This window comes from Lactuca serriola, chromosome 1 (genome assembly GCF_051521515.1).
Source record: "Lactuca serriola cultivar US96UC23 chromosome 1, Lser_US96UC23_V15, whole genome shotgun sequence".
Lineage (NCBI taxonomy): Eukaryota > Viridiplantae > Streptophyta > Magnoliopsida > Asterales > Asteraceae > Lactuca > Lactuca serriola.
This window is the reverse complement of record NC_136408.1, coordinates 173065865-173082247: the sequence shown is the minus strand read 5'-3', so window position 1 is coordinate 173082247 and position 16383 is coordinate 173065865.

Here is a 16383-nt window from a genome sequence, read left to right as displayed (position 1 = left end):
GTACTTCGGGGTTCTGATATGACGTCTTCGCTGGAAAGGTGATCTAGAAGATAGGGACGTACGTATGAAGTTGTTTTCGCGTCGATCAAATGGAATCTGATTGTATGATAATGTCGGAATCATACAGAAACTTTAAATACATTAGAATTAAACATAAGACGTTTATAGATAAAACACAACCGTGCAACCATGAACAAGAGTTACAGTACTTTCAGATTTACCACAAGACTATTGCTGCGAATAAGATATACTACAAAAGACAAGTATACGCAGCACGAGACTCCCTATACAGATAGGATCTCGCAAAAGGTAAGACTCTAGTTGCACTAGTTCTAGGTAGTTTATAAGTCTGTTACAACGAAACGCCTTAATAACATTAACGTGGTTCCTGAGCAGGCTCTCCTGCAGCTGTGATCCTGAGAATCCTCCCGTCTGCGCCAGAGTTCTGCGTTATCGGGCAATCCTTGTGGAGGTGTCCAATTTCACCGCATTGGTGACATATCTAGACAGTACCCACATCAGTGGAGGAAGTGAAGTGTCGGGTAGGAGTTATGGGATCACGGGTTCTTTCCTTGTTTTCCTTCTTCGGGCAATCTCTTTTATAGTTCCCGAACTCACCACAGTTATAGCAATTTAGGCTTGCCCCAGTGGTGGAGGTAGCTCTATAGAAACGAGCGATGTGCCCTTTCTTGTTGCAGTTTACGCACTGCAAGACTCGGCACATTCCCTCGTGGTGGTAATTGCACCGGTCGCACTTTGGGAGTGTTCCCTTATATGGTCTGCTCGGTACTGGGATGGCAGAGGTTTGTGGCTGTCGCCTGGAAATTCTCTGAAACCGTTTGCGTTCCATTTTGGCTTTACGTTTTCTTTTCTTGTTCTCTGCGTTCTGGCTTTGCGAGCCTGTGGCTGTTACTGTTGGACGACTTCCTGGAGGGATATCGCGATTGGAAACTTCATTCCCATCAGCAGCATTGACTGTGTTGTTAGCGCTACGGTGCGCCATGACCGCGGTTACGGCAGCCACTACGGCAGCTGTAACTGCCGTTTGAAAGGTGGCGGCGTCCATCGGAAAAGTAGAGGTCTCGTTGCTTGGCTGGTTGTTTTCGGATGACGACATGATCCTATAACACGTAAGATAAGAATTTGTGAGCGATTCTGGTTGACCCTGATGTACTTAGATTGTTCATGAAAAGAGTAAGAGTATGATCTCGAAAGTTTGACCTACATCCCTATGATGCAGTCCTGGTTAAAGAATGAAAGTATGTTCGCGAAGGTTTGACCTACATCCCTATGATGCAGTCCTAGTACGGAATGGAAGTATGTTCGTAGAATGGTCTCAAGACGTTTGTCGTTCGAGCTGAGGTATCGTGGGTTGGTGAATAACAAGATCCAACCACTGAAAGAGACTTGGAAATGCCTCTGGAGATAAATCACCATAGTCCAATGACTTGACTAAAGTATGATTCAGATAGACTCCAATGAAAGTAAGATAAAAGTACTTGAATGAAGAATGACACAAAAGTTAGCCGGCTGTCAATACCTTTGATGTTCACGATGTAAAGATTCAGGAAAATGACCTTGTAAAGGTCTTACATCATATCGACAGAAGATAGTTCCTGACAGCATAAAGACCTAACTAAAGTACTTACGGTAAAGATAATTTCATAGAAAATACCACATCGGGCATAGACAGAAAAACACGATTACGTTTTATAAGGGAAATAAAGTAAAGCGTCTACTACTGGCGACGGTCATCCCTCTGGTGAACTCTTAGTTCAACCAATTGACGTTCCATGTCAAGTAGGTGTCTTTCGAACACCATTTGGCGTACTCGGAGCTCTATGACTTCGGCTCGTGATTCAGCCAGTGCTTGCAACAGGGTTTCATGGTTTCTCACTGGTATCTCGTGAGTATCTTCTGGATGAATGGTGTGGAGGGTATGCATTCTAGCATAGGCGACTACTTCCGTAATCTGACGTAAGGCTGTCCTGCCTTGAATCTCATTTTGGGCCTCTCTGCGGACCAAGATTGGCAAGACTATATCTGCTAAGCCCTCATTGTTCAAGTCGTAAAAGCTTCGGTCACCATCAAATAGCATAAACTGATTTTGTCCTTGGCTCCCTGTTTCCAAGCATTCCACTCACTCAGGGTCGGGCCATGAAAAGTCGGAAGAGGGTAGGAATTGGAAAGGAGCTGCTTGGGGTAGGTTCTCAACCTCTGGTTCGGGGTTAGTTTCATACGAAAGGTCTTCTTCATGGTGATCATCCAAGGGGATAGGATGATCATTCTCTGGTTCTTCTCCAAACCAACCAGCTATGACTTCATTCGGAAGATACTGGTTGTCAAGGGGATGGAGTCCAACTATGATTTCTATGCGAGAATTTAGGGTAAAAGGATAATTATTAGACGAACTATCTAAATCATTATTTAGAAAACCTTCATTAGTTACATCGCTATTTGTGAAGTGCATACCAGCTATGTGTAATCTAAACAGGATAGACCTTCAAATAAGTGACCTTACCTCCTTATTCACACAGAATTGGGGTAAGGCAAAATTATCACAGATTCTGAGTCTATAACATCCTAATTACATGTAGCCTCAGTGTATCCACTTAGCAACTATCAACTTAGTAATGAAGATCCCTTTTTTAATTCTCAAGTATAAAGTACTTATAGTAACACCAAAATACACCTATAGTATTTTAAATTTATTGTTATGTTCTATTGTTATCATTGTGGTAGGGTTGGTAAGATTTTAGCATTGTTGCAACCACACACTTAAACTTAGGCACATGCTAGTCAACCCTCGGATAATATAGGTGATCAGGCTATATATTCCCAGTTTTGACCATATGTCTCTAAGCCCAGTTGTGTTGCCCAACAATCGTAATTCTTTTGCATTTTCCTAATGACACTGATTTTAGTATGAATGCAGCACGTATACTTACTTAAATATTTTACTATTTAAAGTATAAACTCTTGGTCAGAGTATTTTTAATCCCTTATGTATTTATAGTTAGTATATCTTTTATGGGTTGATATACTTAATTCACTATAAACAATGCTCCGATACCAATCTGTCACACCCCAAAACCAAGAACGGCGGAAACGTTCTGGGGCGGAGGACGTCATGTATAATATCAACAACAATGTAAAGTAGTAAACAAGCAACAACATCATCCATTGCATTAATAAAATAATTATTATACAATTGTATTCTGTCAAATTTTGATAAACACTAAAGCATAAATCAACATGAAAGATAAGTCTTGAACAAGCTCCATCTTCCTTTCTCCTTGCATCGGTACCTGTCTATGATGACCTGATGATACAAGAAATTTTGAAAGCGAGTATCAGCTTTGAAGCTGGTGAGATCATAAGTATTTAGTGTCTTAATTTGTATGTAAAAATTTGTAAGTCTTTGTAATTCAAGAATTTGTAAGTGTACAAGAACTGTAAGTATTTGTAAGTGTATATGAACTGTAAGAAATTGGTAAGTGTATATGAATTGTAAGTGTTTGAAAAACCCTGGAATCCCTATGATTCCTATTAGTATGAAGGTGTCTTCTACCAAGACCTAATTGTTCTGTGTGTGTCTCTTGTAAGAGTGTATATTTTCCCAAGTCTGACTACTATTTATCAAAAGATAGTTTCTACATTACCGTGCGTCGTATGAAAAATTCACGAAGTGAATGTAATGGGAAAAGAAATAGTATTATGGTGTAGTGTCGAACTACAACCGTACCTATTACCTTAAATCTAGGGTAATACTTCCAAGTACCGTAGTATTTGATATATATACAAATAACTACATCGATACTCAATTGCCTTATTTGAGGGATAAGGTATAATGTAATGTCTAGATCCCAGACTGTACGCTCCCCTATCAAAGGGATTTTGTGACCTACCCACGACCCCTGCACGAATGCAAGCCGTGAGCATCCACATTACTAATGATCATGTATACTCTATATAACTATCACAATTGCGGTGTGATTCATCAGTATAGTTAGATCCTGAACTGGTTCTGTGCTATAGCCCCTAATGACGTCTATTCTATGTATATGTAAGCGTACTCATGTAAGTGTGATCATGTAATTGTACTCATGTAAGTGTGATCATGTAATTGTACTCATGTAAGTGTGATCATGTAATTGTACTCATGCAAGTGTGATCATGTAATTGTACTCATGTAAGTGTGATCATGTAATTGTACTATAATGTTCTAAGTGTGCTAGCTGTAATGTGTGTTCTCTCTATCTAGCAAGTATAGTAATGAAATCATTCTAGTATAGATGTATATGTAATGTACAGTAATGTTCTAGAAAGTATTGACTCATGAATGAACTGACTCATTATATGATATCGCGTTCTAGTAATGGTTCTAGTATCTTCCTGAACTACCTATATGGTAGCTTACTAGTAATCTAAGTGGTACGTATGGACGTGGATGTATACCCTTGCTACCCAAGGGCATAAGATGAACTGGAAGGACCTTTTATGACTTTATATGTACACATGATATATAACTAATATTTAAACGACCTTTGGACGAGTATCCGATATCCCACCAGACCACATCTCAAGCGCGAAAAGGAAATAGGTTGGATAGCCTTCCTAAGTCTTTTAAACATTTCTTATATAACTATACATATAAAGGCATGCAATTTATAATATAAAAGCATAAATAAGTTTAGTAAAACATTTGAAATATAAATATTAGTCTAAGGAAAGATCGACTTGATGTCAATCTATAAAACAATTTGAAGGCATAAGTTTGATAAAACAATATAAGTACAAGGAACATTTGTTTGAAAACACAGTTGTAAATAAGTTTGACATATGATAAACAGAGTAAGAAGTACAGTGTAATAAGTAGTTTGAAAACATATAAAATGTTTATAAAAATCATTTGAAGGAAACTGTTTGGTAAAACGGCTAATGAGTAGCCAAATCCTTTGGATGCTGTATATTAATCACATGTGATTGATGTAATAATTAATATAGTCCTACTTACTAATCACATGTGATTGACATAATAAGGAGCATGATTCTACTTGTATCCCCCCCCATAAAACATTTAAAATTGTTTAAAACATTAGTTAAGGGGTATGAACTCACCTGCAGTATGTGACTGGAATTGAACGGGCTGTTATCGTACGGAAGGATCGGACAAGTGTTTGGTGTCAAGTGGAGACTTAGACACACACAATGATCCTAATTACATATGAAGACATATGTATATAAATAATTAGAGATTTAATCACTAATCATACAAGTATAAACATTTAAGCGCGAGGACAACACTTTTGGTCAAGTGCTAGGAGGCTAATGGGTTGCAACAAAGGAGTGCAATGCCCCTAATGGAAGTTTAAGGTCAAAAGACCATATTCATTAGAGTTTACGGCCTAGGGGAGTAAGCTCCAGGCCGTAAACTCTCAAACAAGTCATGAAATGGAGTTTAGAAGTACTACAACCTTAGAGGGGATTTGGTTCAAGGCTATACAAGAGTTTAAGGTACCATATTGACTCCTAAGGGGATTTTACGGCCCAAAGACCCTTTTCCCTTAGAGTTTACGGCCGTAAACTCCCTTGGGAGGGTTCTTATTGTCCTTTCAAGTCTTTAACATTTCTAGGAACAAGTCTAAGCTTCAATACTTGGCTTAAGGAAGGTGTATGGCATTAAATGGAACCATTTGATGGAGTTTACGGCCATAGAACTCTTTGGGCCATAAACTCCCTCACACATGAGGTTCTAAGAATTTTAACTAGTCCAAAACTCATCTAGGTACTTGCCCTAAAAGTCTCTTGGCCTAAGGAAGTGTCTAGAGTGTCCTTTGACCCCTTTAAAGGAGTTTACGACCCAAGAAATACTCTTGGTCGTAAACTCTTCAACACTTATGCTTTTCATGAGTTTTCTAGGTCCTAAACACATTAAGGTGCTTGCCTAAAATGAAGACTAAGCCCTAGGAAGAGTTTAAAGGGATTTTGGCCCTTGATCTTGGAGTTTACGGCCTAAGGAGCATCTTGGCCGTAAACTCCCTTCCAAAGTTGGTTTCTAATTGTTTTGTTGGTCTAAGACATGAGTTTAAGGCTTCTAGGTTCTTGTTCTAAGGCTAAAGGATCACTAGGCACTCATTTGTGCCCTTTACTTGGAGTTTACGGCCCAAGAGGTGGTTCCTTGGCCGTAAACTCCTCAAACTAAGTGGTTGTGATTTGTTTCTAGCCTCTAATGATCAAACACTAAGTCCTTAGTTAGATGCCTAACACGGAAATGGGACTAGGTGGCCTTTAGGCTTGATTTTGGAGTTTACTCCCCAAGAACGTTCTTGAGCGGTAAACTCCCGGATCTTGTACTTTGGACATGCAAATAATTTTATTAAGCATATAACAAGTATTAAAACACATCTATGAAAGTAGACTCACAATCTAGGATGAAAACACGAAGATCCGTGAGAGAGTATTTGGCTTTTCTCTAATTGGAAATCAAATAATGAACCAATTTGGTTCAAAATTCTATTTATAGTCCTGAGATTTTTGGCAGAAAATATTTCTATTCTCGGAATGGATTCTAATGACCTAGAGTAATGGAATTACAGTGTTGCACAAATCCTTGTGCATCCACTCTCCTAATAACTCCTTAGGTGTAAAACCCTAAAACTGTCGAACTTATTCCATAAGTTTGAATTTTTACTGAAACTGCTCTACTTCTATTGGATTGATATGGTTTGATTTGAATGGAAAATTTCGGGTTGTCACAATATATATATATATATATATATATATATATATATATATATATATATATATATATATATATATATATATATATAAGAGTCCATCTTTAATTAGCCTCTTTTGATCGCTAAATTAATTCCAAATTAATTTTTGAAAAGTAATAATTAAATAGTATATTGTAACTTATAATATATTAATAAATCATAAATATCCTTTTCTCATAAGTCTATCCATACAAATTGTTCCGGTGAAGTGCAACCCAAATGGACCATGCTACTCTCGGTTCAAGTACATACCAATAATAATTATGGGCCTAGACATCTAATCCAACAGTCTCCCACTTGGAAAAGTCTAAAAGTATTATTGCATATACGGCTTCATAACCCGACTAGCAATCGTAGCTCTTAAAGCCGTTGTCGAAATCTGAACGAATCAAATGACGTGTCCATTAAATTTGTGATCATATATTCCTGCATTCTAGATATCATTTGGACTGAGACATGGATTATAAACATTCTCTCTGTCCATTTTTTGTTTCCCGATTTTTGATTTTTGACAACTGACTAATTGATCAAATCAAATCAGTCTAGGCTTAGCCAAGCACTTAGGGTGTCATCACTACATCATCGAGGGGCCCACAAATATCACTTTTACACCATTAAGGGTAAAAGGAATGGATACAATTTGACTCATATTCTTGTACTAACTACTTGTTGAATTATACACAAAGGCACGTTTTATAACATCGAGTTACCAATGCGTTTTTGTGCAATCAATGTAGAACCAAGTCCTAGTCAACAAGTCAAATCTCTAGCTTTGAAGAATATAAGATATTATCGTCTCACGATTCACTCGTGATAAAATCCGTGAAGTGATTCAAATGAGCGTGGGTTTAATCCAATACTCAGAACTTATGAGCACTTATTAATGTTTTAGCAACCATTGCTATGTCTAATGCACCTTAGACAAATTTTACAAGCCAGATTCATGAAAGGCTTGATTTAATACCTACTTCGAATGTATTAACGACGGTGGATGGTTTGAATAACTTAGTCATTCGGGAGGAATGACCTAGTTATTCTGGATGTCAAAACATCCAAAGTGAAACATAAGAATAATACTAATCCTATATGGCCCCAACACTTTGAGATTAAATAAAACACCTTTATCTAAGCACCAGATTGATTACTCATTATTCAATGTTTCGATTTTATCAACTTTATACTTGAATTTAAAAAACACAAGTTGTCCCATACTCCAAGCATGTACACTATGTTTTTCTAAACACCAGTTATGCCATACACAAAGTATGCACACTATGTTTGTTTACGGTCCTTACTTTGTGAAATAGATCGATTGAACATAATTCCAATGATTCTCATTTCACACTCCCAAATCCTTAATGAAAAATGTAAGAATTCCAAATTCCTACCATTTACCGAAATATGTTAGATTTTAAACTTATGTGCACTGATCCTCTATAATGATTATGCACAAAGTCATAAAGACTTGTGAGCAGACATTACAGAGTATTCCAATGGAGATCAACTCCACAGAAGCGAAGTCTCATATTCAAAGTACATTGATTTGAACATCCTTCTTGCATTAAGTTTTCTAATCTTACACATATTGAATAACTTCCCCCTATGAGAATATTTCAATATTCCCATTTTAACTATCACTTTTGAACAAGAGTAGCCTCTTTTCAGAATATGTCAATATAGTCCTTCCAAAATTAACACTATACTTCCAAATGTCCATGAGAAACCAATCTTTGGTAAACCGTAGATTGTCCTCGACTATTGTTTAATCATTTTAGTCATATCCAATTCTATACCTTTTAACTTCTTAATGCCCCAGGAATTTGGAAAATATAGAAAGGATAAATATTATAGCACATGTAATCGATCCTGTACCCGAAGCATATGGGACACAATTCATGCTATAAAATTTTTATTTTCCATGTTCTCAAAATTTGACTATGAGGAGGGATGCCGTAATCATAATCGGATTTTGAGAACTCAATATATAGAATTTTCTTATGTTGAACCATTCCAACGTAAAATTCATATATATATATATATATATATATATATATATATATATATATATATATATATATATATAAATATGTATATATATATATATATGTATATATATATATATATATATATATATATATATATCCTTGACTAAAGGTTATTAAAATCTCAATCTAAGCTATTAGAATTGAAATGAAGTATATCCTCTCCCTTAATTATAGCAAAACAGCTTTTCCAACCCCTGCAACTTCAAGAATTGAAACATTGTTTTCCATAATTAACATTGCTAACTTGCAATACTTATCATAATTATCATGCTCCCACTAACATGATGATTAATAGCATAACACTTATGCTCCCACTAGCTTTGACATGTATCAAAAAACAGCAGGACTTCTAGAAGTCAATACTTTATTCACTATCTTACTAAAGTTCAGATTTCTGATACGAGATTGTTTTGACAAGACTTTATCAAAATCATAAAACTTTTCTTAAATAGCTCATATGTGTGTCTAAACAATTTCAGAACTATGAAAAGGGATGCAATAATCATAGTTTCAGCTGTTTAGACCTTTGCTATTTCTCATAAGTCCATGTTAGTGTGTCGATTAACCATGCACGATCCGCTAACGACTTTGAGGAGGCAAAGATCACAATTGCTATCTACTTAAAATCTACTTAGTGAAAGCGTTTCCTCACCATCATTTTCATGAATCGGAGAGAAACCTTATGACACTTAGATCTTTTTATGGTGTAAGTGTTCCTATCTATGTGAATTTTTCATAACCTTAATCACAAGAATATGTCAACTCAATAGGTTACAAACCTCAAGTTGTGTGCTAGTGATTAACAAAAGGTTTACTCTTGATTAGTTCTTGAAACTATTCATGATCTTTAAGACTCCCACTGTCCTCTTGACCTATAAGGTTATTTTTGTCAAGAACCATTCCTTTACAAAATAAATATTCAAGAGTTAGTGTGGATTCTTACCCAGTTAAACACTTCTCACAATTGGTATTAGTTGGTCTTTGTCTTATCGAAAACATCACAACATACCAATTTCATATATACTAGAGTAAGACAACATTTTACTCTACATTTTACAAGTGTTTTAAACCTTTCTTAAGATTATGTCACTCAAGTTACAATCTTAGAGTATGACCCTAAGATTTGATTTTGGAATGAAGTACGATTTATCTTTCGATTTAACCATTTCAACAATTCATGATTCCTCTCCTTAGTCAAACAAATGCATTAAGGTGTCCTTAGAGAATCAATTGTGATATGGTTTAATAATCACTAAGATAGTCATAAAAAAGATACTCAAGTACTCTCACATCTCTTCAAATTGGAGAAACTTTTATCTTTCTACCTTATTTGATTCTTCTCATCCATTCTGCCACACATTCAAAATTTTCCAATGTTTCAGAATTACACTTAAACTTGTAATCATAACCATATTTACTAAACTTTAGTAAATCATAACGAATAATCGTATTGACCTTTGTGGTGAACCTGATTAGCACACAACCACATGTAGCCAATCCTTTAGTCCTTCACTTGACACACACATACACGTGAACAAGGTATTAGTCTTAATTTCCCAAAGATGAAAATTCTCATTAATCACACAATACAACTTGCATGATTCCAAGTTTCTATCCAAATGAAACTTAAGTGATGAGAATCTTTCCTTATTTGGTAAATTATGACACTAGCATAAATGAAAGAATCAAATTTTATTTTCCAATATTGTTTTCAACGGAAACATATAAACAACAATTTTTCACAAATGCCATTGTAAGGATACTTAAAATAAATAAATCAAAACTTTTTTTATTATTTTAAAACTACCGGAAAATTCTTATCCTTACAATGAAAATACATATGAAAACTATGTTGATATCTATTCCTAAGAAATCTATCGTAACTCTTAAGCAGTTTCTCAAAATTCTGATCACCGAACCATTTTCGCGATCAGAATCAACATACTCTTTCTTTAAGCTTCCTTCGATTTTCTAAAACATCAAAAACGTACTTGGATTACATTATGTATTAAGAATCTCCAAAAGATACTTAATAGAGTTAGATAATGCACTTTACCTTAAGTAGAGTCAAACTTTTGACGTGACCAGATCTTTCAGGTAAATCTGGCAGCTTCGCAAGCAATGCCCCATCTTTTGGCAAAAGAAACATATGGACTCTTTGGAAATGGTACATGAGACTATCTCTGAGTTATCCTTTCTCTTTACCATTAGGTCAAATGAATGGAATATGGACGATTACATTCCATTGGGAAGAGAAAGCTTTTCTAGACTTCTAATATTACCATTGTCAATGTCTATGGAAATTTGGGAAATTGATCTTCCAGTCTAATTTGCTTTACCTGTGCCCCAAATCATTGCTGATTTTGCAGCAACAATCAAATAGGTAAGATCGATAAGGGTCAAGTCGTGATCTGTCATCAGGGAGTGACTGAAGAACCAAGTCAACAACCAGTAACCTCGAGACTTCGACACCCGACTCTCCCGGCTTGCCAATATGTGACTTAACCTCCAAGATGTAAGCACATATACTCTTTGCTTGCCAATAGGGGTTGAGTGACTTAGAACTTTCCAAGTCTTGAAACTTGTGGGATAGGGAGAATAATTGGAGGAGGTGGAGGAAGTGAAGTATGATTCCAGTCCCATCAATGTACAACAAAGGGATTAATCTTTAACCTTGATTACCATGTGGGATATCATCTTCCTTAGGAAAGCTTGTTCTTAAAGATTTTGGAAGACCATAGTTGTCTTAACCAGAAATCTATAATGGGATAAATTCAAGTTTAGTTGATTTAAAGTCCTTAATATAACACCCAATATAAAATATTAAAGCTAGGACCCAACAAACTATTTTATAATTTGGAAGAGGGATGTCGTAATCCAACCTACAAAATATTTGAAGGTAGTTAAATGATGATTTACCAATTTGCACCATGAAAAAAAAAATATTAAGTTTTTAATTGGATTTGAAACTCCTAGATCTTTTGAGATTCATTGAACTTTCAATGGCATGTTTAAATCTCGATTATGCCCTCTTTAGTTTGTGACTGGGATGCCGAGGATCACAAACAAGGTGTGAATAACCATTCAAATTGACTTGGTACCCTTAATTTTATCACCCAATCTATGTGCTGGTTAACCACACGCGCTCCACCGATCTATGATAAAACTTAAGTCATCCTTTTCCACACATTGTCAGTCCCATGTCAGTGTGCCGGTTAACCACACATGCTCCACTAACGACTTAACAAGGGTGCTAAGTGTAATTTAATGGGTTAACACTAAATTCACATTTTCCTAAGTAACTAAGATTGTGAATTTATAAGTGTTTAGTTACTTAGTATTTATCATTATACTTTTAATGAAGGGAGAATTATAGTCCTTTCCTACCCGTTCGACTAACGACCCTCCACCAGTCAAGGAAGCGATGGGTGAGAGTGGACACCCGTTAAACTGCCATTTTATAGGGAGTAACCTTATACCCCATTAGACACTGGCTTCGTGAATGAGTCCTACTAACGGTAAGGTTGACTTTACTCTTATACATATATATATATATATATATATATATATATATATATATATATATAAGTATTAACTTTTAATATTATAATAGTATAAGGGTGTGTTTTACACAATTAAACTACTTGGTGGGTTAATCTTATTAATTAAACTATACTCTTAATTTAATTAACCTTAAACCATGTCATAATGGAGCTATTAACTCTTTTAATTAAACACTTTAATTAATTTAATGAAGTCCATAAAGTTTGAATTTTAACTTTTAAAATTCTAGGGTTTGGAATTAAAGCATTAATGTGTGTGAGACTTTAAAAATTCCAAAACTTGAGGGCAAGTTTTAAAACTATTCAAAACCTTTCATTTTCATAATATATGAGTTTAATGTAGGTTTCTTAAAACTTTTAATGAAGAGACTCTTGAACATCCTGTAGGTTCTGAAAGGTGTTGCGTCAAGGGCTCGCTCTTTAGTTCATTGTGTCTCCGGATTGGGCCTGTCCATCCGAGAGTTATTTCTAGGGTTTTTTATTTATAGGTGCTTGCATGCATCTTAGTACATAAGATTTGGAAGTCAATTATTCTAAAAAATATTATCTTTATCGTTTGTAACCCTAATAGCCTCTACAACGGAAGTTCTTTATCGAGCTCTGCTGAGGTTTGAATCTATTGAATCATTCGACATATTTTGATTCATTCTTGTGCTTTATATTGTTGTTTTCTTTTTTCTGATTAACCTGTTAAAAGATCTAAATGATCAAATAGTTTCTTAACTCTTCAATTGGTATCTGAGCAGGAGACTGTGTAATTCATACACATCTCTTCTGTGAAAGAAGTGGTTAGGGTTTATTCCGCATTTACTGATATTTATTGAGCCGTCACTCCATAATTGACGTATCTCATTATTTATTCATTTTGCCCAAATATTACGTATTACAAGTCTGATCTAATAATAGGTTGAACGATCAAGCATGGACGATTCTCAATCCAATCCTATCAACATCTCAAACAGTATAGGATCTACAACCAAGATTCCAATTCTCTACACTCAAGATTACGAGGTTTGGGCGCATCACTTTGAAGACTACGTCATTGGATCTGAAGATAATGGGTATCTGATATGGGAAGCTATTGTGTCTGGACCATTTGCTCATTCAGGAACATCCAGAATTATTAAAACTCAAAAGGAGTATAATGATTTGTTGAAAGATGTGAAAAATGTTGCTCAGGACGAAAAGGAGAAGTTTCAGTGCAACATCAAGGCATTGAGACTAATTCGATTCGCTCTTCAATCTGACATGTTTAGATTGGTGAGTTCCTGTAGTACAGCTAAAGAAATCTGGGATCGGCTGCGAAAGTTGTATTCCACAGATGAAGATCTGGAGCACTCAATTCATACCTTACTTCTGTCTGAATTTGGAGAGTTCAAGCAAAATCCTGATGAGTCTGTTATGCAGACATTTGATCGCTTCAATCATCTTCTTAGCAAGATGATCAAACATGATATTGAAAGGAAGCTCATTGAACAGAAGGTCACATTTCTGAATGGTCTAAGATCCGAATGGAGAGCTGTGGTGTCAACGTTTAAAGCACACGAGCAGTTCAAATCGTACTCGCCTTTCAACACTTCTTAATTAGTGTCTGATCGTAATTCAATGGGAAACCACACAAACACTTTAAGATCTCTCTTGACTTTGAAGGAAGAGACTCATGCCCGGGATCCACTGTTTTGTGTCTTTATTGACATCACAATTTCCCACATATGTGTTGCTTTATTTCTGTTTCTTTGACACTCTATGCACGAAAATCTTTTTGATTTTCCGTAAATCTGGTTTTGTTAATTATAAGCTATTTTTAGCTATGGGATTTAATGTTATAAACGAGATGTGGTTAACAATGTTACACGTGCTTCTCTTGATCTATGACGACAACTCATATTAAAAGGATAAGCTGCTGACTCAGCCAAAAGTCTAATCGGTTTGATATTTCGAACGACGCTTGATGGGAAGGCGTGTGAAGCGGAATCGTTTTTGATATTTCAAACGGCACCTGATGGGAAGGCGTGGGAACGGGACAGTCTTTCTCTCTCCTGCGTAATCATCGGGGTTCTAAACTGTCACGCGTCAATCACCTAAGGAAACGCTTCGTTTTTTCTTTGAAGATTTGGGAACAGATTCTTCTCTCTCTTCTCACCACGGTATAAAAGGTAACTTCTACGGTCCTTTACCTCTTTACTGCACCAAATATTCAGAGAGCAAGAAAAGATTACTTTCTCCTACTATTCATCATCTTCCTCAAAAACTTCTCTTTAATGGCGGACTCCTCTTCAGGTCATGCTACTTCTCACATTCTGCCAATCCGTCCTCAACAAAGCCTGATCATTGATCTTACCCCACAAGTTTACGATGCTTTCATGTTCCCAATCATGGAATGTCTCAAGTATTCACCACTGGTTCCAACACTCACCAAGGTCGAACATGTTCCAATGGAGTGTCCGTCGCAAATCTTCTCCACAGCCCACTATGACAAGTCTGTCGATCGAATCTTCTTCGACATTCTTGATAACAAGTCCTCCATCTCCAAACAACGATTATGTTCGCTTTTAGGGTTTGAACCTGATGAGTCTAGGGTTAACCCTAAATCCATTCCCGTGGTATAGTTGTTCTCAATGTTTTACAACATGGGTTACACTGAAATTCTGACCACCGTTACAGAGTTCAAGAAATCATGCTTACCTCCTCAGTGGAATGGCTTCTTCACTGTGTTGTTCAAAGGGCTATCGGAACGAAGTGCAGGTTCAGATGGGGCGATCCGCCTATTTATGACAATTCTCTATGGGTGGTACCACAACATCAATCTCGATTATGGATCGGTTTTATGGTAGCAGCTGATTCAGAGCCTAGCGTCTACTTCTCACCATTCAGAGATCTCTTATGCCAGATTCTGGACGCTGGTCACTAAGTGGGTGATGGACAAGTATCATGTTCCTATTGTTGCTGATTCTCCACTCTCCTTGAAAGGAACTTTCCACTCTACGAAGAAGATCATAGTGTCTGATTCCTCCAAATTTCAGTTCGTTGGCTCAATCCCTGAGTCAATGTATGGGTGTGTTCCAAGCGACAGTCGCATCATCAAAACTTACAAGGAGTTTCGTCGCTCAGGTCCCAGAGAGCTCACTCCTGAAATGATTCAATCAATGCATGATGCTGATAGGCCTGCTCCCAGGGGAAAGAAACATGACAAGGGAAAAGACAAGAAGGTTGTCAAAGGAGAGAAAGGTCCTTCTCCAAAGAAACGCAAACCTTCCAAGGCAGCTCAATCCCCTCCACCAAAGAAGAGGAAGACTCAACCCAGGCGTAAGCTTATTCTTGCCTCCTCCTCCAGTGAATCCGAGGAAGAGAGTTCAGACTCAGAAGAGTCCCTTCGAGGTAACACTCCTCCACGTTCGCCTACCCCTGAGGCACCTACTTCTTCTAAACCTGTCTCTCCTCCTTCAATCTCAATCTCTATTTCCATTCCCCCCATAACCTCCACTACTCAAATACCACCCACCTCTATCCCTATACCACCTCCTATTTTCACCGAAGCTACCACAACAACCACCGCTGGCGTTCAAACCAACGTATCTGATACGGGGGCTCCTACTACAGCACCCAAACCTACTCCCACTACCGAACATACATCCGCACCCGAACCTACTACCACAACCGAGCCTCCACCCTCGCCCTCATCTCCCGCTCACTCGGCAGAAAATGATGAACCATTTCTTGGAGGAGAGGACATGACGTTTGACTCGGTCTACTACAGTCCGTATCAAGTGCAAAGTGATGATGACGATGATGCTCCCGTCACCAAGAAGCATCTCAAGGAGCTTCATGAGAAAATCGATACTCTCATTGCTTCCTCCTCCTCTTCCTCTCGATCTACTATCTCAGAGGCTGCTATTCAGGGGCTCGTTGATACGTTCACCAAGGCGCATGAAGTCTGTATCCACTCTGCCACTGCCGCTATCGACGCCTCTACCAAGGCGTGTGCTTCTGCGA